Raw genomic sequence first — 22,868 nt, 5'->3', positions numbered from 1 at the left:
TGCAGAATCCGTTTGCAATGATGCCATGTGGGACACAGGGGCATCCCATCAGTAATAGGAACGGGGTTTGTTTGGGTTTCTTTTGTTCATGTTGCTCTGCAAATTCTGTTGGTGTAATTTGCTTTATCAGCTCTTTTGTTTTTGTTGGGATTTTTTTTGACCTCTTCATTTGGCAATCCTACAGTTTACTTATCTATTATCAGAGCTATGTCAGACTGTGATGCGTCATTCTTTCTGGATCCAACTGCAGCAGCATCCCAGTACATGATGCAATCAAACAACATTCCTCCGCTGGCAGATTCAGACCAATCCTTTTGAAGTTTGTTAATATATCCAAAATCAAAGCCACTTTCAGTTCTATGCTRTGAGAATACTGATACTTTGTTGTAACCTTTCCCATCGCTGGTCTGTAATAATCCTGGAACTCTTCTGACATCCCTTTAAACGCTGGGAACAGGTGATCTGTGAGTAAATCTCTCTGAGGAGTTAAAAACTTTCTTGAATTATTTACATCTGCTGTAGGAATTCTGTTCTGCRTTGCATACTGGGCTGATTGCATAGATGATACAAACTGAATCATGCAGAAAGAAATAGAGGATATGCCTACAACATAAAGATATGCGTTAGACTCATGAATATATTACATAAAAAAAAAAAATTCCTATTGTAATGCTGCTGGCTTTAGCTGTGTTGACTTGAGGGAAAAAATTGTCCACAAAACTTAGGATCTTGGTTGTTGCTATAAGGAAATGGTTGAGAAAGATGAATGTCTTAGAGGATAATTTATGCAACAGGACAAAAATAAGAAGTCTGGTTTAACTACTAGTGGGTATCTGAAAGACGTCATTACTCAGTGGTGGTGTTCTGAATATAATGAGCACTAGCCTCATCTCATTTGGCAAACATGGTAATTCCTGGTAGGACAGGAGATAATTAATGGGTGCCCATGGAATAAGTTTTTTTTTWATTTATTTTTACTGGTGGTCACAATGCATTTAAGTTCAGTAGAGTAGAAAAAAAATAACGATTAATTTTATTAGAATAATTCTGTGCAGCACTCCACTTTTTGAATAAAGAAATACAGATCACTGTTTTCTTGAATTTACTGGTCATGCACATTTGTTCAGTATGTTGTCATTCACTCCCTTTAAGTGGTTCCACGTGTCATATTTTTGGGGAATTTTACCTTTGTGGTTTGAAAATAAAAATTRTCTTGCCTAATCCAGACTTGGAACAGGTTGGCTAAAAGTGAAATTACCAAAAACCAAGGACTGAGATGAAGAGGGTTGATAATGCCCCTTTTTCAGTGATGGGCCATCTTGGTGCCACTGGGAGGTATTTACCCAACCATCCACTAGGGCTGATAATGTGGTGCTTTTCACCTAAGCAGCAATGCTCCTGGACAGTGTAATAACCTGGGCTTGACATGATAAGCATGCCAACTYCAAATTCCCAATTAGTAGTAATGTTATTTGCATGTGTGCATTCGAACAGGAACTAGGGAGTCCTGGATGACATCAGTGCCCCATCCACTGCTGCTGGGTATTTTACGTGCTGTAAAAGAGGCACTGCCTCAGGAAGCTTTTAGTTAAAAAGGCAAGTCAGGAGAGAGGTGAGGGAAACAAAATTTTAACATTTTGTTGTGGTTGTAGACCCAAGACACAGGGAAAAATTAGACAATTTGAGCGGGATAATCCAGGGAAGGGAAATAGAGGTTTTCAGAGGCAACTAACTCCCACTATAGCAAGTATGGGAGTGATGTGCCAACCTGCCATTTGTGCCTTTGAAAATTTCCCCAGGGAGTCTATTGTAGAGCCAAGCAYTGAACTCTGATCTTCAGTTCCCCACCAGACAATCGTTCCTTTCTGCTTTAAGTGTTTTTAATTGAAAATACCATCTGAACAGTGTCTGTAAAGAATTACTTTTCCTCAGAACCTCCAAAAGAAAAGCAAAATGATGTGCTGCAGCAATAAATTAACCAGTGATCAAAATAAAAACCACAGTCTTGTTATGAAAACCAGAACTGGTGGGTAAATACTGTGAATTTATGACACCACTGGAAAAATAAATCCACTCTGGTAAATGTTAATACTTTTCAAACGAAAGATTTTTGGTTTAATTATTAAATGTTCAAAACTCTTTTAAGCAGATTTTACATGCAAAAGCTACAGAACATTTAAAAAAACATGCAGAAGTTCATCCCTTCCTTTTCTGCAGGCACTATTTATATCTGTGTCGGTGTTTGTTTCAGAGAAGAGAATAAAACTGAAGTCCACATGACCCTGTCTTACTCTCCCCAAATAGCAGTAACACTTTTCCTTTTATTTAGGGTTGTATGTATATTCACCCTCACGTTCTCATCACTTTGTTAGGAGGTAGCCTCTCTTCCCATTTTGCAGGTTGGAAAACACTGGCAGAACTCAAGGTTACACAAATCCAGAGAAATCGTGAGAGTCAGATTACGCTGCTGGAGTGACCCATGTTCAGGCCACTCCAACACGTCCCCTAATAATATTTTACAAGCCTGAGCCATCTGTGTGTGATGAGATCAGAAGTAAGGAAGTCTGTAGTTGCCAAGAGAATTTTAGCAAGCAGAATTGTACAACTACAAAGAAATCCTACAGCATCAAAAGGAAGCTCAGAGAAATATTCACACGGAGCTCCTTTTTACTCTTTTAATCGGAGACTGTTCTTGTAAAATTTTAAGAGTTTGTTCTTCCTGTTGCACACCTAATTTTTATTGATCGTGTTGTGAGCTTTGCATACATTATTAGGAGTATCCAAAATGGCTAATGCCATATTTTGCAAAAGWGAGAAGAAACCTCAGCTGCATCTCTCTGTGCACTCGTAGGGGTAGCCAAGCCCTACATCTTGGCTGCATCCCAGTGCTTTGGCTCCTTTCTSCTCACAAACATGGCACACACACAACATACTCAGAAGTACCCCAAACAAGAGACCCCATTGGAATTCCCTCTCTACTTCTGATCCACAGACTTCTTGCTTTGTGTGGACCTCACATCACTGAGATGGGCTTATTGCTTACATCTTCCTTTTATTTGGGGTAAGGTGAACCTCACCAAAACTAATAAATACAAAGGAGAGGCCTTTCAAAAGCTCTCATCATCAGTTTTACTTTTCTCCCTTTGAAGACAACTCAGATTCAATTGACTGGGGGTGGAATTAAGACCACATTGGACATTAGAAGAATTCATACTCCTAGAAAAGGGATTCTGAARTTGTTCAATGGATAGGAATCTTTAGCTCTCAAGAATGGTTCTGATTCTGGAACAGAAAGTCCCTTGGGCTGCTGTCTTGGTTATTATGGGTTWAGTTCAATTAGGCTTTCTCCTAGTTTGTTTTATTAGAAAATGGTATTTATTTGACTGCGGTATGCTACCTAAAATTGTTATAATTTGTTTCTTTATTTCCATAAACATTTCTGTGTTTGTTTTGGAAGAGTGGTTACTTAAGGAAAAAAAAAAGCAGCAAAGTAAGGTTAAAAATATATTGCTTGCTCCCATATCTAATTGTCTCTTGTAATCTGTGTATATAATTTTCCTATAGCACCAATCTAAACAAAAAAAAGGCAAAAAAAAAGAAGAAAGGAGAGGGAAGAGAGACATTAGAATCTATTTTCAGGATGGCATATCAGACCACACGCACTTATGGGGTAGAATAGATTTGTTATTTTGGGCAGTACTGTGGAACTTATGAGAAGATTTCTTTTTTTATACAAAGTTAGTTCAGAGTAGATTAAAGTTTATTTCAAACTCAGCATATTTGACCTCAAGCATCATAAGAGTCATGTAGAATTGGCTCATGCTATTAAATTCCTACAGCGAACTCCATAATAATGATTAATTTCTTTCATAAACTCTCTTCATAATTAATACAGGTTTCATTGTGGGCACTGCTATTCTCATATTGATTATCTCTACAATTTAGATTGGAGTTGTAAAATGATGKCTTTGTTTACTCTGATGGCCAGACATTTATTTTACTTGGATAACTCTCATCATTTGCAAACTGGACTGGGGATACTACTACCATAGAAATTACAAATATTTCAGACCTATTTCRTGCAACAGCAGGGATAATTTTCTGGCACCTGAGATTAATAATACTTTGGTGTTTTCTGATGCTTCTCATCTGAGAATCTGAGTTCTTTATGAACAATTAATTAAGCTTTAAGACACCCTTCTGAAATCGAAAAGCATTAGTAGCCTCCTGAATGGGATAAGCTCATATTTAGAGATGTTGACTGACTTAGTTCAAGTCACCTCTCAAGCTATCTGCATTCAAGTTGATTATAACGCACATTTGCCCAATACCTATCTTATCCTTTGGTTCTGAGGAGTTTCTCTCACCTGGCATGACAATTTTTGATGAGGCATAGTTCCTTTTGGCAAAATACGCGTTTAGAAAAGTTGCAATGCTTGGGTATGCTTTAGCTGCTTGGACAAGTGTAGACCTTTCATGTTGTTTCTTTTCAAATATAATTTAATTTTATTTCTAAAAGTCTTTCATAAGCTACAATTAAATCAGTAAACTGCTGAGACTGTGATAATCCCTTGTAAAAAAAACCCCAAAATATGACTTTCAGTTTCAGATAGAATTCAGGAACAGCAGCATTAATTAGAAAAGCAGAAAATAGTGAAAGTGGTGTGGAGAAGGTAAAGAGCCACAAACCAGATTTTATAAGATGACCTTGTACGTCTCGTGCAAAGTTGTGTGACAGGTGAACCTTTCTCTTGGTCAGTCTTGTGCATGTTAACGATGTAAACCCACTTTATGGGTTTTGCCCACTTTATGGCAATATTAATGGAAATCTTTCTCATATAACTGAGACTCCTCAAGGATGGGAGCAGTATATTTTGKTTAGTTCTGTTGCCCAGACTCTGGAGGGTCCCGAGTCCCTTGGGAGTTGCTGAACTCTCCGTGTTTCGTTAACTTCAGAGGGTGCTGGGGGCAGAAGTTAATATTTGGAAAGCCTTGGAGACAAGCAGGAATTCCATTTTTTGAGCTGAATTCAGCCATCCTGCTGTTGCCAAACCTACAAGCAGAAGGAAATGTGGATGTAAAAAGCAGCACGTATGTACACATTAATGCTTCCAGTACAACATCCTCCATGCCTGAGGACAGTAAGTGCAACTGAGGACATAGTGAGGTTTRCAAGAGTACTCACATGTTGAGATGCTTTATAGTCCCCCCTGTGAATAGCCTAGCGAAAACCATATGTGAAATATAAATATACTGGGACTTAAAAATGGAGCTGCATTCCAGCCTTTTAAGTTAATTTTGTAACATTCTGCATCTGAGGGCTTAATGTGTTTTGTATCCAATGYTAGCTGAATACTGCAGGGCTTAATAAATGCAGTGTGTACTGGAGACACCAGAGGGTCTGATGGAAGACGTGAGAGGAGAAGAAGATGGTGGAAATAACACATTTTCGTGAAAGAACAAATCCAGTTTGAACCAACTGCGTGCTTGCTTCCTTCAGTCCGAAGGCAACAATGAACTCCCGTTGTCATGCTGAGTCAGTTGGCAGTGACTCACTTTATCAGTCTCAAAATTGTCCGGCATTTCAGCAGAACTGGATTACACAATGGGTTTTTCCTTTTCCCCCTTTTTTTTTTTCCCAATACACTTTTAATATTAATAGGCCTAYAAATCATCTGACGTTAACATGTTTCCTCATTAACTTCTACTTTTTTAATTATAAGATTAATAATCATGCAACTTCCCAAAGAGTAATCCCAACCTGAGCTGAAATTCTCAAGGAAAAACTTCCTTAGTTATGTGATTCTCTCAGTTAAAAAGAAGTTAAAACCTATTGTTACTTTCCACAGGGTATTGGCAGAGCTAACATATGCTCACAATTGTTTAGCTGAGGTATGTGTTCTCTGTTGGGTGTGGAGAAAAAATTTGTATGTGGAAACAGCAGCCAATGTTTGAAAGTTGAATTTTTCTCCCCAACGTAATTTTTTTTTTCTGCAAAAACCTATTGGAGGAACCACTCAAATGCAGTATGTTATCCACTGAAACAGCGCAGGCAAATGATGTGATGTATTTTATGGGCATATTTATCCCTTGAACACAAAAAGACACATTACCTAAAATGCAACGTGCCTGATTCTGTACTTAAAAACATGAACTTCTTCGCAGTCTGTAGTCTGTGAAAGAATTTAGGTCCAAGAGRCATTATATCTAACTCTGCATATTGGTGCACTTCACCAGATTCTTTGATTTTAGCACCTACGCTGTTACACAGTTTCAATGAAAGCKATATGAATAAACTAAAAATGTGTAAAAAGTGATGCTGAGTTGGCTGGACAGCAGTKCATCTGTTCTAAAATCCAGCATTTCTAAGTTCAGCCATCTTGTCTGCCCTAATTTAACATCTGTATTTTCCACCTGCACAATTAAATTAATTGTGTTCAGTCAAATCCATTTTTTAATCACATATTTAGGGCAAAATATGTATCTTCAGTTTTTAATCTTAGAATATTTGAGATACCTGGAATATGTTCAATGCCTGTCCCAACCTTGACGTCTTATCCTGGGTTTAATCCCATCCGTCTGTGTTTCGAATCTGTCCTGGTGGCTATGAAATGGAAAGCTTCCAAGAGTCTTTGAATAATTTTTTAATTTTGTTCTTCAGTGGTTCTAGTTCTTTGTTGTTAATTAGATCAAACCACATTTCCACTGAGGCTTTAACGGTAGTGTCATCAGCCTGTAATCTGTCAAGTCCCTCTGAAACCTCCTTCAACTGCTTTTGTAAATTTAGTACCTCTCTGTAAAGTTCCTTGCAGAGAAAAATGTGTGCTATTTTTTGATCAAAGTCCTTCTTGTTCTCAGTGCAAATTTCAAGACACTTGTTGATGCAAACGCGGAATCGTGTTCCTGAGAGGAGCACTGAGTGTCTCTGGGAACCAGGGGCTCTTTTTCACCCAGGTTACCCTTTTTCACTCGAGTTATCCAGAGTGATTTCTGTCTTTAGGGCCTATAGCACAGGTTTGGGAAAGTTTGGTTACTTTTTCACTCGGTGTGACTGAAATACAGCATTGAGCAGCCATATATCGGAAGAAGAACAAATAGTTTTAAGCATTCTTGTTTCAAATTTGCTTTTTCTGTCCAACCAAATAGTAAAAATATTTTTTTCATGTATTTCTCGTTGCTGGATGGTATCTTTGGTAACGATGAAGCAATATCTGTAGTTTTCATTTTTTAATAGCAGCATACAAAGACATACATTTCATTGTCCATAAGTTTGTGGTTATTTGGAGATAATTTGTAATGTTTAGATAACCAACCTGCACGAATGTCACTGTTCAATGCTGTTACTTTTTCTTTTTATTATCCTCCTGTTTCTTTTCTTGGAGATTCTTGTAGTGGACAGCTGAATTTACAAGTCTCTAAAAGAAAGGTTYCAATCATTGCTATCAATTGCTCCTTTTGTGTTCCATTGAAGGCAATATTATTAAGACAAAATAAGGTTGCATCTATCTTGTTAAGCAGAGCTTTTCTTTATAGTATAATCAGCTAGAAAGCTTATTTCTGGGTCTTCAAGACACAAAGGTGTCTRATGTTTAAGAGCATCTAGGAGGTTTGGAACACAGATTTAAATTATCATTACAGCTACGTTTAATAATGATAATGACAGCATTAAAACATCTCACTTTCAGGATCATCAAACTCATCAGAGTCCTGCTTCACTAGTTTCACTTAAAAAAAAATCTCATCTTGAAGGGTCTGCAAGAATGAATTGTCTGCATTTTTTGAGATGSATATGAAGTCATCCTAATTTTTTGAACAATTTTGATAATGCCTACACTATACAGTTGAAGAATTATCTTGGGTTTTGTTACTTTGGTACATGCACGCACTTGTTACTTTCTCCAACTTCTGTTGAAGTCAGATAAATGAATATTTTTATGTGTATTAACCATGAAGCTCCAGTTTGTAACACTGGTGTCTTTAATATTAACAACAGAGCAAGAAGTCTGCAGTCTGGATTTAACAGTTAGGATGGAAAAACTGGGTGAGAGCACTGCCTTTTGTTAGACTTGTTATAGAATACTCAGACTACTTAATATAACTTTTTAAATACTAGAAGTGTTGGACATTCATGTTCAAAACTCGTTGCATTTATTAATTTCTTTTTTAGCATCAGATGAAAAATTATTCCATTGACTAGCAGCATTTATCTCCTCGGGTCCTGAAAGCATTACTCCCCATGTAAATAGGGAGGCAAGAATGTAYATTTTTTGCTGTCTTTTGAGAGGGACAAAACTGCTTTACTGGTGTTACTTTCCTGTTGAGTCTTACAATGTTTAAGGTTCTAATTTGCAGWTAGAAAATAGAGCCTGACTTTTCAAGCATCACTTCTTCCTATTCTTTGTTATTTTCATGTAAACATTTCTATGTGTCAGATCCTGAATAGTCATCACTGGATTGTTCCTTTATCTGACATTGTAAATATAGGTAACATGACTCACGGACTCTTGGCCAAACTCTACATAAGCAACCCCTGCAGCAAAATGCAATAACATCTTCCATGGGCCTTTTGTGAGGGGTTGAGCAGGCCATCTTTGCTCAAATGTATTTCTGCATTTGAAACCACCTTTGTCTGTCAGGGCTCTGTCTCCCCAATCATATCTGTTTGAGTTTTGGTTTGGTGTTTAAATGGGAGGGCATGGGGAGCACCCCTCTAAAAGCCAGTGCAACCCAAATGCTTTCAGTTGCTGAAAAAAAAAAAAAAAGAAAAATATGGTAATTTACCAGTACCATACAATTTGTGTTGTTTTTGTTCATTTTATCATATTTAGTGGCTCTCTATAGTTTATTGCCTTTTTTTGCATCTGGGGATTTTTTTTTTAATTTACTTTTTTTTTTTCAGTCTCTCTCATGGCTATAAAGTAGTGTGCACCTATGTGCCAGTAGTGTCCAAGGCCAGATTGGACGGGATTTTGAACAACCTGGTCTGGTGGAAGGTGTCCCTGCCCAAGGTAGGGGGTTGGAACAGGATGATCTCTAAGATCCCTTCCAACCCAAACCATTCTGTGATTCTGTGTCAAAATGATACCTTCTGTGTGCAATCTCAGATGTAGTTCTCTTAAATTAAAAACTAGCTATCAGTTTTGCAAGTAACTATTTAAACCATTTATCAACATTTTCTCAAAGATGGAAGTGCCTATACTGCCTTAAGAGTGAGAGAAGAACTTACCGAGTGCTGCAGGAAATTCCAAGAAGCTTTCTGTGGGTTGAGAGCATGGCCACAGTGGGAAAATGTGTGGAGTGGTAACTGTGTGGGATAGWTTGCACTTTATCCATCAAGAACTTCCTTGCCCCCCCAGGGATGGTCTTAGGCCCAGAGCTCTGCTTAGAAATTCCCAGAAATTCCCAATCTGTCCTTGAGTGCACGTGAGACAACTGAGGACTGAAAAGCTGAGTTAGCAGGGAGAAGTTGGAGATGAAGGTGTGCTAAGAGGAGCGTGGTAAAGGCTGCAAATCACCCAGGCTATTTTATGGTACTTTTTTTAATCACATGCCACAATCCACAGCCCTTCCCAGATGTATGCAGATTTCCATAAAAAGGCTAAAGACTGCTGTAGGAAAYTGGTTTTTAGCCCAAGCAGTCTTACCTAGGATTTTTTTTTTTTTTTTTTGAGCAGGAGGGACTTCAGTTCAGAGTCAAATCTGTAATGTTAGAGGTGCTTATGGCTACTCCTAAAACACTGGAGTGATTTCTGGCCATTTAATTATAACAATTGAGTAATTAATGGTACAGTGTTTTACTTCCARCTTTATGRTCTGCCTYTGCCACAGTTTTCAATATGCTTCCTAGTCTTTAGTCTACCCTTCTTTTTAGCTGTTGGAAAACAAACTGGAAATACCTTCTTTTATTCTAGTAGGAAGTTTTTTTTTTATAATCCTTGAGGAGAATGAAATAACTTTATGCACTTTTCCCTTATTTTATTCCCCATTTTGCCTATCTTGTTCCTTGATGGCTTTCATTCTTCGATCAATTCCATCAATTTTAATTGGAATTTTTTTTCCTGTCTTCTCTTGTGATAAAAAGATATTTTCAAGTAATCTGTTTCTTTAGGCCCAGTGGTAAAAGGGCTGTCTTTGGGAATTTGGACATCTATTTTCCATTAAAATGAATGGAATGAAGTGTTAGTATCTTGCAGGGATTTGAACACCTTTGAGCTATTCTGAAGCAAGTATTCTCATTTCTCTGAAAGTGAACTCTGTTGTAGATAGGGGTAGATAATCTTAAGTTTTGAGACCTGTGGATGTGCTATAACATGGATGTGGATAGAACCTATAAGTCAGCTTTTTGTGTTTATTTGTCTTGCACGTAACTTTTCTCAGAGGAGTAGCCTGTGGTTATCCCAAAGAACTTCCAACATCATTAAGTACGTAACACTAAAAATTCATAGAAATTGTTATATCTTGTCTGCTTCAGAAAATGATGTAATTTATCACTTATCTTCATATTTTGACACAGGGGTCAGACAGAGTTAACTTTTAGCAGTATGGTGGTTGACTTCTTGTGCTCCAAAATTACAGCTTTAATTTAGGATGTAAAAAGCTTGTAGCCTGCTTGACTGTGAGGTTCTAATTAAAGATTGCATTAGATGTGAGCTGACACTTGTTTATTTGCAGTCAGTCTCCTAATACAAGAATCTTGGATGTTTGAAGCAGTATTGACTCTGAAGACTATTGTCAGTCATTTAAATGTAGAAACTATTTGCTGCTTTACTGTTTGTTTTTTTTTTTTTTCAAGACATAAGGCAGGAAAAAGAAGAGATAATCCTGTTATGTAGACCTTCAGCATTGTCACATTTTCATACTTGCAGCCCAGAGTACTGTTTATATTGAAGCAGCAATTTGGGAGAGTAATGCCCCATAAATTCTGTTCATTATAACCCTGTGGCTGCCTTTCTCATACCTGTTTTAAAGATGTTTATATGAGCTGCATGTGGTGCCTGAACAGGCAGTCTCAGCTCTCGTGACTGAGAGGAGCTGTGCTGCACCAGGTAGCCATTAACAACTTTCTCAGTTTGCCCCCATAAGCCCATATCTGAGAATCTCCCATGAATTTTTATGGTACATTGCAGCTTTACACTGGGAATCCCTAGGAATTTCAGGTTGAAACTCATTTGCTTGCTCAGTTGGATGGATGTGTGATGTATGGCTCGATATTTATGTGGGATTTCTATCAGACATGATTTACTTCTCTTGCATAGTGTCTGGCCATCAAATGGCTTCCTGAAGCTAGTGAGATTTTCATTTAGCTGTAGTGGTAGTGCCTTTGTTTCTGAAACAGAAAGCTTAAAGGTGTATTGGCATTTATGGTTCTAACATCTGTGATGTTATCACAGTGTGTTAAAAACAAATGTCGATGCATTCTGAGACAACAACAGAGAGTACTTWAAGTCATATTTGTATCCTGATTCTTACCAATATTTTGTTGGCTTCAGCACAACTCAACAAATGGAACAGTAGGACAGCAAAGTACCAGTTAATATRAAGTTATCTTTATTCCAACTTCTGTTTATTTTGCTGAGGTTTTTTGTTGCATATTATCAAATGGTTTCACAATATGACCTCTGACTTTGAAACAAAACAAATTAAATGTTAGTTAGTACTGATTAGTGCAATGTTAACATTGATTCTTTATTTACTCAAAAATCAGGAAATTAACGTTCCTCTGACAAACTTAATTATGCCTAATTGCACAGATATTACAAAGGGGATCTCTCATTATATAATCATAGATAATCCTGGTAGCAATACCAAATCTTACAGTCCTAGCTAATAATTGCAAAGAAAGTTACAGAAAAGGAGCCCTTTGACCATAAAATAGTGCCTGACTTGGGCTCGTTACAAAACCTGACTGAAGACTAGCAYTGAAGTTGGTACACTTTGTTTCTATTATATCATTTTGAAAATATTATGTCACCTTGTTCTGTATGTTCYAGTTCTGTAATAAAAGACCCTTTTGTTCAAACACAGGCAAAATAAAAGAGTTGTTTGTCTGTAGGATACCGAAGCTCATTTCTGTTAGACTTACAGCACTACTAACCTCTCTAGATCTTCCAATTTTTGATGGGTTTGATWGAAAGAAAGGTTCTTATCTCTGTTTTTGTGTAAAATAGGACCTGAGGCTTGATTTTCAGTTATTACAACTTTTTGCTTTTAATTTCTTTGGCTTTAAATAATAAACTCTCTCATCTATTCCTTTCAAAATGAACTTCAATTAATACTTTGGGAGAAGAAATGCACCTCTAAATGTGTCCTTTAAAACAGCTGAGCAAACTGTGTTCACTTTATCAAAAGATACTCTCCTTTAGGCTAAAACTAAACAACTAATTGGAACCAGTCTAGTTTGTTGGTTTTTTTTTTTTAATAGAACATAGTTTATATAAAGTAAAAGACAAAAAAAATATTCAGACCAGGACATTCCTTTTCTTTATTACATCTAGTGCATCTTGGTTCTTTATTCTTTAGAAACATCTTTGATTAAGTGTTTCAAAGCCAATGAATCCTGCCCACATACACACCAAAAATAATCCTGAGGTGGTCTACACGTAATCAAGTTTTGTGAACACAAAACTTTTATACTTAATTTTGGTGGCACTACTCTTAGTAGAAAGGTTCYATCCTTACTGGTGTTTCCTGTGTGTTTGATACAGGGCTGAGCAGTTAAGTTTGTTGTTGGAGTGAGCTTCTGTAAGGCTACCAAGGATAAACTTTTCTTGATGTTTTACTTATTTCCATTGCTTTACTGAATGGTCTTAAAATATTTAGTTAGCCTCAAAACAGAATCAGGCACGTTTTTATACTCATTGGTCAGACCACTTGGCCTAAATGTCCCCCAGTCTCTCGGCTTTATGTTTTCTTTTAGCAGGCAGTGGGATTTTAGGGACACATACCCAGAAACACTAAGCACAAGTACTGAGCAGGAATTTGGGCAACTGAAACTGGGTCCTCAGGTGAAATTTTGGGCAGAACTGCTTCAAAGTGAGTCAGAAGTCTAAGAGGTTTGAGAAAAAGTCCAGCCCTTTCAGTGACTTACAACTTTGATTTGCCTGGTAGCATTGGTGTACCCCTGAGTAGAATACATGCAGAAAAAAAAATCTCATAGTGGCACATTCTCATAATGACTGTATTTGGGGAAAATAATCCTACATCCACTGAAGGGATGTCATGGTGAAGTATTAGATTAATAACGGAGTTTAGTGTTGCTTCTTTCAAATATTACGGTATTATTGTACCTGCTGTGATTTATTTTTATTTTGTGGTCATCTATCCTTGGCTTTAATATATGAAGAAATTTCTAGTTTTTATTATTGCATTAAAAAGCTTTAAAAATASTTCTGATCATAATAGAGATTTAAGAAAAAGTCCCTGGCTTTTAAGATAATCACATAACTTTTAGAGCCTGCTGAAGAGTGTTTGGATGTTTGAAGTTCCAATAATGTTTGTCTCATTTCTATAAAAAGAAGTTTTTTGTCCACTTCATGTATAGTGAATAAAACTTAAAGTATGCAATTTACATCTTTAAATGTCTGATACACTTAAATTGCATTTTTGTTTTTATTTTTCCAGAAATGGTTATTCATTTGGGGGGCAGTACTCTCAGATGTGATATTCTAAACTAGGAGATAATTACCTCTTGAGTGAGTAGCATCTTTRAAAATGCTGACCTAAATATTTTCCAGGTAGAATGAATTCACGCTGATAGGCTTATGAAAATATTCAGTTGCACCCAGAGGGTAAAATAACAGCTTCTAAAATATTGCTATTGATGTGTCTCACTTATTTCCCCCATCTAGATCAGATCTTCATTCATGATAAACTGAGTGCATTTTAACTACTACAGCAGTCACTAGAGTTGTAGAAGTTTGGGTTGGTTTGCTGGCTGTTTTTTYCCCCTATTATTTAAACAGGGTAAAAGTAGAAGTGTTAGCCACCTTGAGTTTCTGAATTTTCATTGTAGTTCATGTCATAACCATCTGCATTCATTATGACAGCAATCAAATCTTCTGCATGCTCTTTAACTTTCTGTGGCAAAAATAGARATCTTTGATAGTCATCCTGGTTATCTGATAGAAGAGAATGATGAATGATGTGCATCCTGATTTGTTTGTTACCAAAGCTCCTTTCAAATGGTAAAACTACTTTTTGCAATCTGTTGTTCAGTTAGTGATGGATTCAGTGTGGATCTTAGTAAGTAAATCATCAAATTTCTTGTCCTTAAATGTTGGCTGAACTGCAACATGACTCTATAATGGAATCAGAGGTAGCCTTTGGGARCCATAAGGTTATATAATAGAGGGTGCACCATACAATGCAGTGTGCTATGTAACGAGATCCTACTCCATTGTAACCCCACAGCTTGCATGAGAGCCTRGCACGTTAGCTCAACAGCTAAATTRGGCACTAATGGCCTGCCATGCAAATAAAGGTAATATCCCAGCAGCTTGTAAGTGGAGAGGATGGACATATATATATAGAGCCAAGGTTACACATAACTGCACCTTGTTAGGACTTGAATAATTGCAACACAATCTGCAAATTCAGGACAGAAAGATAGTAACACATGGACATCCCAAGTTTGTGTGCATGTATGTCTGAGGGCTTTTTGTATGGTTTTGGGTTTTGAATTGGAAAGTGGTATGTTGGTATGATACTGGGCTTCTGGAGCTGATGAGGACTCTCAGTCTGTGTRGGTGGTGGTTGATATACACCAGTGTTGATGAGTATAAAAGGAAGGGATTGACCTTGCTGAGACAAAATTTAYTATGTTGTGAGATCTTGCTCTCACGACTTACTGGTGTAGCAGTAACGTTTACCCAACACAGTGCTAGAGAAATGCAGTGYTGTTGTATCTGACATGGGATGATTTTGCAACAGAAACACCATTTTACAGTCTTTGTGGCCTAAGGGAGCAGTCATTGTGCAAAGTGTTCCTCCACTGAAGCACAGGTAGTGTCATTACAAAGGAAAGTGGGACGTCATGGTACTTGGTACATACTAGTTGCACACAGATTTACACAAATCTGTTTAGACTGTTGGAGACATGTCAGCTTTGGATCTGATTTATTATTCAGGACGTTCTGAGATTTAAAAAACCCAAAACAAACAACATTAGAAGAGCCTGTTCTGGTTCAGTAGGTGCATCCCAGTCTTGCCAATCAGTTGGGCTGTCTGAGAGATGGATCCATAAAGGCAACGTAGCCTGAACTTCTGATCAGGAAAGGCCAGCATCCCAATCTCACTTTCCATTCTCAACAGGGTGATTTACTCTTCCCAGTTATTTTTTTTTTGCTATCTGTAAAATGAGAATGACAGTAGTTTTGTTGCCAAAGGAAGTTGTGAGATTTGATTTGTTTATGATTATGTGCACCTGAACTACAGCATGATGGATCAAAGTCACTGTATTAAAGGCAAGTATAACTTATTTKGAAATCTGGCAGTAAGCAGTGATTRCTGAGATGGGAGAACAATTGAGATTCTTTGCATATTGAAAAGTGCCAGAAATACACTGTATTTCTCCTTTTCTGTCCTCAGCATCATCACCAGTAAATCTGCAGGGATAAAGAGCTTTGTGTGGTCCTTCTACATTTTTTGTTAGCCCCTGCTGATGTAAATCAAACATGCTGTCCTCCTGTTATCTTCAGGTTTAAAAAACCTATTTTTAATCACTTCATACAGGTACCTAATTTGAATCAGCCTGCCACACTGCAGGACTCTTGTGCTTTTTTAATTGGCATCTCTCTCATTACATTTGCACAAAGTTGCAGAGACACTGCAGGACACCAGTAGAGACATGTGAATCACCAATCCTGTTGGGCTGGCAACGGGATGGTGTGATGCACTAGGGGAGTCTCAGAGACCCATTTATGGGGTTAAGGGGACTGAGTGGAAGCAATCAAGTTCAGACACGTTGCTGTGCCTGTTTCTAGGTCCTGCCTGTACCATCTGAAACAGAATTGCGATGGAAACTTGCCTGAGATTTTTAACAAGAGTATGGTGTTAAACCAGCCTGGTTTCTAGGAACAGTTCCTGGCATTCTGGTAAGGCAGAGCTCCCTGAAGGTATTAATGGGACTGTTGTAGGGCAAGTATGTGAAGTACATCAAAAGCAGTGTTTTAGCCCATCACAGGGATAGGCAAGGTACCCAACCAGGAGTCAGTCAGTCCCACTGAAATTTCTGTAGAATTTGAAAATCAACCCTTAGGTATCTGGTAAGAGGCTAACCTTTTTTCTTTTATGAAGGAAGTAGCTCTTCTCAGACATGTTTATATGATGCCATGACTCCTTTTCTAGTTTTGGCTGCCAACAAGGTACGTCTAAACTTAGCATGTTGGTGTGCCTGGAGACATAAAGTGGAAAGGAGAGTCTAGAGGAGTCTGGAGTATGTTATTCGGCACTGAAGCACCTTCCTTCCCTCTCAGTCCCTCATTCAGAATCTTGTCATTTGCAACAAAATATTTCACAGTTCTGATGGGCACTTTGGTTTTCCTTATCTACCTCTTACGGCTGCAGATCAGGGCCCTGCAGCTCCCTGGCATAACTGAAGATGGTTTTTTGGCCCTGCTGCACCAAACACCACAATTTTTCACCTGCCTTTGTGGTGCTAGTATTCATTTTTATTCTTTTGGAAGCATTGCTTGAGGGGTTAGGGCTCCTTTGTCTCCGTAATGACAGTTGGTAGAGAATAATTCTGAACTGAGAAGACAAGTTTGCAGAAAAAGAAAACCAGGAGTATCATCTACTGGGTAGACCAGCATTTCCTGTTCTTGCATTYAGGATGGATAATGAAGCCTTTTACTAAACAGGAGCCCCTGTTCCAGCCTCTTCCTTGTGGGGTGACCTCATGTGTGGCATAACCAAAATTTGGTGTCTCCGCCCTGGGAGAGGTACAATCTTGGCCAGGTATGGACCAGCCATGTGACTGACACACAGCAGCTCTGTGTCCAGTCCTGGGACAGAGCTGAAAGCTGCCAGCAGCTCCATGTCCTCCTTCCTCTTCCTGCAAATGCTCCAAGTGCAGAGCCATTGACCTCCTCATGTAATGGAGAGGAGGAATTGCCGGTCCACAGGAGTGTGGTGGGATGGGGAGCAGGTTTTTATTGAGCATTTTGAATCGAGCAAATGGGCAGTTTTATGTTGGCAAAACATTAAATCAGGACTCTCCATTCAAATTGCAGCACTCAGGATTTTTTAAAATGGTTTAGATGGACTGAATGATTAATAAGACAACACAGAACTGGGCCATGGATGGTTAGGATCTAAGTTTAAGAAAGACTTTCAGGCAAGGAACTGTGTAGATCACATCTTGTTGTTTTTTTTTTTTTTTTTTCATTCCGTTTGGACATATATTTGAATTTTTTAAAGATTATGGTTAATTTGATTAATTTCTGACTGAGGGCCAAAACTAGCTTAAGTTGGAATCTACTTCATATTTGCTTTCCAACAATCTMRAGGCTTGAAAGTGTTTGGTTTAGTTCTATAGTTCTGAGTACACAAACCCCATGCAACTTGGGAAGGGGTGGCTTTGGGTTTYAGGTTGGGTCTGGCTCTAAGTGTTGTAACTGAATGGAACTGGGCTCAGTTCTAATGTTCTTACTGGAAAACATCAGGAAATTTGGCTTGTGATTCCAATTCAGATGCATATATGACATCTATAGAAAGTTAGAGGAATTGTAAGGATTTAGAGGCCTCCGAACTTACAGGTTTTGGATCTGGATCAATTACAAATCTGAACATTTTTTTAAACTTTAGTGTTTCCAGCTCTGTCTTCAGCCTGAATGTCTTAAATTTGAAGGGCTCAAGTCTGTATTTTATCCAAAGTTGGTGCACTTTAAAAATTTCTTCAGATTTGTATGCATAAGATTGGTAGGACAAAGGAATTGTTAGTTTAGGGTCAGATGTTCCAGACTACTAAGAGCTTCTCACATCTGATATCTTCATTTTGGTGTAGACCTGTTTTTTAAATTTTAAATTCAGAGACAATTCCTGTTATTTAAAAAGGAACATAGGGATATGAAAACTTGTGATTTTTCATCATCTGGCTTTAATACGGGTCCCCTTGACAAAGTATTTATATTTTTTTCTCATAATATTTGCTATTGTAAAACTTTGAGAGATGCCAGGCCGAGATGGGAAGGCTCTTCCCATATTTACAGTACCATCTACTCATGGAACTACTCAGTTGAGTCTGTTTTACAGATGGAAAAACTGAGGCAGTGACTGCTCAATTGGTACTTACACAGCCAGATCGAGTTATCACAGTTAGAAGCAAAGTCTACAAATGCCCCTTCTGCTTTCCTGACCTTACATACCCTCCAATAAGGTGATTATGGTCATAAAATCCAGGGAGGAAAATATGTAATATGACTACATTTTTGTAATATATATTTGGGGTAACTTGGAGAGCTGCCTCCGCATATGCAAGGTGTGTATGTAGCTAAATATTACGGAAGGAGTTGAACTAATTCACATATTAGAGCTTTTTGCTCTTTCTATTTTACCCTAAGGTAAGCAAGGCTGTGTTTTGATGAAAAAAACTAATGAAAATTAACTTTTTGAAACAAATTACTTAATTCTTCTGTATTTACTGTACATCTGGATGAAACCAGAATGTTTATAAGTGAAATACAAAAATGTGTACCATCTACCAGTGAACAAAACTAATCAAATTCACCAGTCACCAGGCTGGTTAATATTATAAAGACTCTGTGAATCATGAATATCCAGCCAGCCTGAGGGTACAAATCCAAGAATCGAGGGAGTTTACCTGTCTCTTTTAGTCAGCAGGCTATCCCTTTTCCGCCACTATAATTTAGCCATATATTGCCTAATAATAAATGTGATAATAAAAATGTATTTTGGAAAGCAGGATGTTGTAATAGAGCTTTAAATCAAAAGYGAGATTCATTTTACTTAATTTAGCCAACTACAAGCTAGCTGCTTAGCCTAATGTAGTTGTGTAGGCTCCCTCCTCAGTGGGGAGAGAGAGAAAGCTGGGATGAATTGCTTTTGGGAGGTGCCTGTCTCTCCACTGACAATAGAGGGAGCCTACACAACTGGCTTAGACAGGACACTTAACTTTTAGGTGGGTACGAGTTACTCCAGGCAAAGTCTGTTTTGCTCCAGGAGATTTGAGTTCTCATCTGCTTTTCTGCTGATTTACAGCATAACCTTGGGAATACCACTTAACTTTTTTTTTTTTTATTTTTTATTTCTACCTTGGACCTAGTTTCTCCATTGAAAAAAATATCCTGTGGATAAAGTTCTTGGAGAACCTTTGCCAAGGGTGAAATACAGGTGCAAAATGTTTTTTCYCCCTGTTCTTTCTACTTTGACATGTCTGTAGTTGTCATTAAAATAAACAGAATTTTTGTGAGAGCATAAGTTTACGTGTGATGAGAGGCMGAGATGAGTGAAAATTATTTTAGAAGCAGCATATATCTTCTTCAGATGTGACAGAATATTGTAAAAATAAAAATATAGTGGCTGGTTACATGTATTGTTTCTCCCATCTTCGCTTCCCCTTTGCACCTTCCACTACTGGTCCATCCCCTCTCCTCCCCCCAGCAAAAAWATATAGGGAGCAGGGAGAACATTCTTCGGATTAGACCTGTATTTTAAATAACCTTGGCCTGTTTGCAACTGGGAAAATGTTTTTTTACTTGAGAGATTTATTTCTGTCCTTGTAACACCATGTACTATATGCATTGCACCTGTTCAGACATAAGCACAGCACATTATTATAGCTGTAGGGGTAGAAGCTTCCCAATATATATTTTTGAAAGGAGGGAATGCTGGGGAGAATAGCCCTCTCTTTTCAATTGTTTACCGAGCAGTCTCTTAGGAAGACTTCTTCCTCATCAAGATCAATTTTCCCTGCTCCCCTATTGTCTGGGGAAACCTATCTTGAGGAGCGTCTTTCTTGAAAGATCTCATGACTTTAAAATCATCAGTGGGCTTTGTGTAGTCTGCCTGTCAAAAGAGATATGTTTACACCTTCCCTGCATGTGTTAGAGCTATAAGGTTACGGAGCAGAATGGCTGATACGTTTCGGCGCTTCCTGCTAATATGCAAAAAAAAAAAAAAATGTATTTATGATAATCGTATGGACTGTCTGAAACAATGCATTCCAACATCCTGTAACATAAATAAGAAAGGTGGAGCCAAGCGGCACCGAAGTGTTTATTTGCCAGCAAATCCTGCTCAGCGCCGTATACCTTTGCTAGGCTGCCTCAGCCTGGCGGTATTGAACCTGTTGCTGCATTAGCCGAGTTGTATTTTGCTAGATAGGGGAAGGAGGGTTGTCTGCTGTCTGGTAGGAGGGCTTTGTCTGTGTGCGCCTTTCTCTCTCTCCCTCTGTCGCTCTCCCTGTCTCTCGCACTCTCGCTCGCTCTCGCTCGCTCTCTCTCGCTCGCTCTCCCTTTCCCGTCTCTGTGGTTTGTAAGGTAGGTTGCAGTGTGTGTATATACACAACATCAAGAGCAGGAAAATGGACTCATTAGGGAGGCAGGCAGTCATTACCACTCACACTGTACTTCCAGGGAGACAGCGACTATGAGGAGACAAACTGAGGACTGGGGAACAAGGTAGGCCAGTCAACTTTTATAAAACATAAAAGAATAAAGCCTCTACTCTCCTTAAACCACCAGCAGTTCTTTATTCCYCCCCCCCCCCGCCCCCCCCTCGATTTTTAATTTAGAGATGTAAGTTTGTCAGACCTATTTGCTAGCTTAAAATTCGGAACATCTATAGAAGGCCTTACCCTCTACAAATGTTCCCCCCCCCCCTTACTTATTTAAGGGTGTGCCCCCTTATGATTCACTTTAATTACTTTTTTTTTTTAATCACGAAGGAAACAAATACGTTTGTTTTCCAACACTAGTTCCAAGTAAATCAATATCTTTCACTCTTTTAAAACAGCTCTCTCCGTATGTTTGTGGGTCTCTCTGCTTTTTCTTTTCTGTTTATGCAGTTCCATCTGTCCGTCCATATATCATGTTCTCCTTATTTACTGCTAAATGGAGGTTTATTAGTATTTGCCAATGACTTTTAAGTGTAATGCCGGTGACCAGGGTTAACGGTGACTCTCGTTCTTTGTTTTCTATATATATGCACACTGTAAGTTTAAAGTCCATGCTTGGCATACTGTAAATAAAAGCAAAAAAAGAGAAAGCAGGTTCCACTCTTCCTGACAGGATTTTTATTCAGAGATTTTGCTGTTTATCTGTTTTGGTGTGGGGGCGGAGGGGGTTAATTTTGGTTATTGTACATGTACTTTTTCCTACTGGATATTTTTAACATCTATTTTTCATTATTAGTGTTTTTGCAGTTTCCTTTACTAGGAGGAAAGGAGACGTATATTCTAACTTTTATGTTGCTGATCTAATGTAACATTATGGAGGCATCACTGGGTTAATAAGAATTCAAACTTTCTAAGAGGGAGTTTGTATCCTTGGCTGCCCCCCACCCTCCCACTTTATGCATGGTTATGCTTGTGTTTCCGTGTGTACTGATGGGGAAGGGAGGGGGGAAGGGAACAGATATTTTTTTACAGTGGTGGCAAATTATGAAATCTATCGAGCCATTTTGTCTAGAAATAGTAACTATTTATTTACCATTTTTCATTCCACAAATATGCTGCTTATTTGTATTTTCAAACATTGAAGCTTTTCTCTGGATTGATTTCTTTTTTCCTTTTTTTTTTTTTTTTTTTCTGGGGAGGGATTTGTGATGCATTTCATAGCCCATTTAGCATTGTCGAGTTTTTGGAGCCCAGATTTATCATGGGTTCTAAAGACTGCTTAAACTGATCCATTTGAAATGGTCTTTTTATCGGAGCTCTTGTCATTTCTGTTGGAGAGTAAAACTGCTACTCTGCTGGTAACAAAAAAAAAAAAAAGAAAGAAAAAAGAAAAGGGATAGTGGAAGTGAGTTACATAAAATGTTCTGGAGAATACTAAGTAATTATATAAAATGGACGCTGATCAGTGGAGATCTCTGAACAGTAACAGTCACCTTTTTTAACAGAAAATCATTTATTTAATAGCAAGAGGCGGACTTCTTAAAAACATGCATTAAGGCCTTCCTTTTAGCACAAAGAAGTCCATAATGCAATATTCCTAACCCACCTGAGACTGCCTAGGAGATTCTCCAAAACCTTCAAATCTTTTGAAATGTTTCTTAAAAACCCATTATTTTGCAGCCAGASAGAACTTTTGCTGCCAACAGGTTTTTTTGCTGTTGTTTGGGKTTTTTTTTTTAGCTGTCCTTTAACTTACGAGTCCCCATTTCTACAGAAGTGCCTCCTCTCTGAACAAACTAAGTTAATTGAAATCCAAAGCAGCAGATCTATTCACTGGCACTGTAACTACAGAAACTACTTGCTCCATTTTATTAGCAGCTTTTCCAGAACATGAGTGAAACTTTTCAAGGCTTTATATATCAGTGTGCCAAAAACTGGAAGCTCGTCTCTTAGCTGGGGAATGACATTCACTGTTTACTAATTTATTTTCCTCCTTTTTATTCAAACGTCTAAATTAATATTTTGTTGATAGACTTTAAATGTATGTATTGCTCCAAATGACCTGTTAACTGTAGCAAGGTATTTCCTCCTCTCCCAGAGTTTGAATCTCAGGCTTTGAGACTCAGATTGATCATGGAGGGGATGCTGAAGTTATGCCAAAAATTTTGGGGTCTTAAGGGTGGAGTTGTTGATACCTCTGGATGGTGGTCAGCCTGGAGTGAGGGAGCAGGAGTGTTCGCAGCCCTCCTGGTGGGATGGGTGAGGGGTTTTCAGGCACCTGTCATTTTCTCCTGAA

At 38.1% G+C, this 22,868-nt stretch overlaps 1 long non-coding RNA gene across 2 annotated transcripts in view; it reads left to right on the top strand.

Moving 5' to 3' along the window:
• The first annotated feature begins 314 nt into the window (after nucleotides 1–314).
• Nucleotides 315–22,868, top strand: part of LOC130584857 (uncharacterized) — a 111,469-nt gene continuing 88,915 nt past the window's right edge. The window contains exon 1 of one of the 2 annotated variants that reach the window (XR_008966537.1): nucleotides 315–464. This is a non-coding gene — a long non-coding RNA (uncharacterized LOC130584857). Of the gene's footprint in view, nucleotides 465–20,303; nucleotides 20,637–22,868 lie in introns of those variants that run through there. The other variant, XR_008966536.1, reaches the window with a different exon arrangement.

This window comes from Malurus melanocephalus, unplaced genomic scaffold (genome assembly GCF_030028575.1).
Source record: "Malurus melanocephalus ecotype Western Australia unplaced genomic scaffold, MMel_1.1 scaffold_784, whole genome shotgun sequence".
NCBI lineage: Eukaryota > Metazoa > Chordata > Aves > Passeriformes > Maluridae > Malurus > Malurus melanocephalus.
Note: the sequence above shows the minus strand (reverse complement) of the source record. Positions and strands in the feature narration are given on the sequence as shown.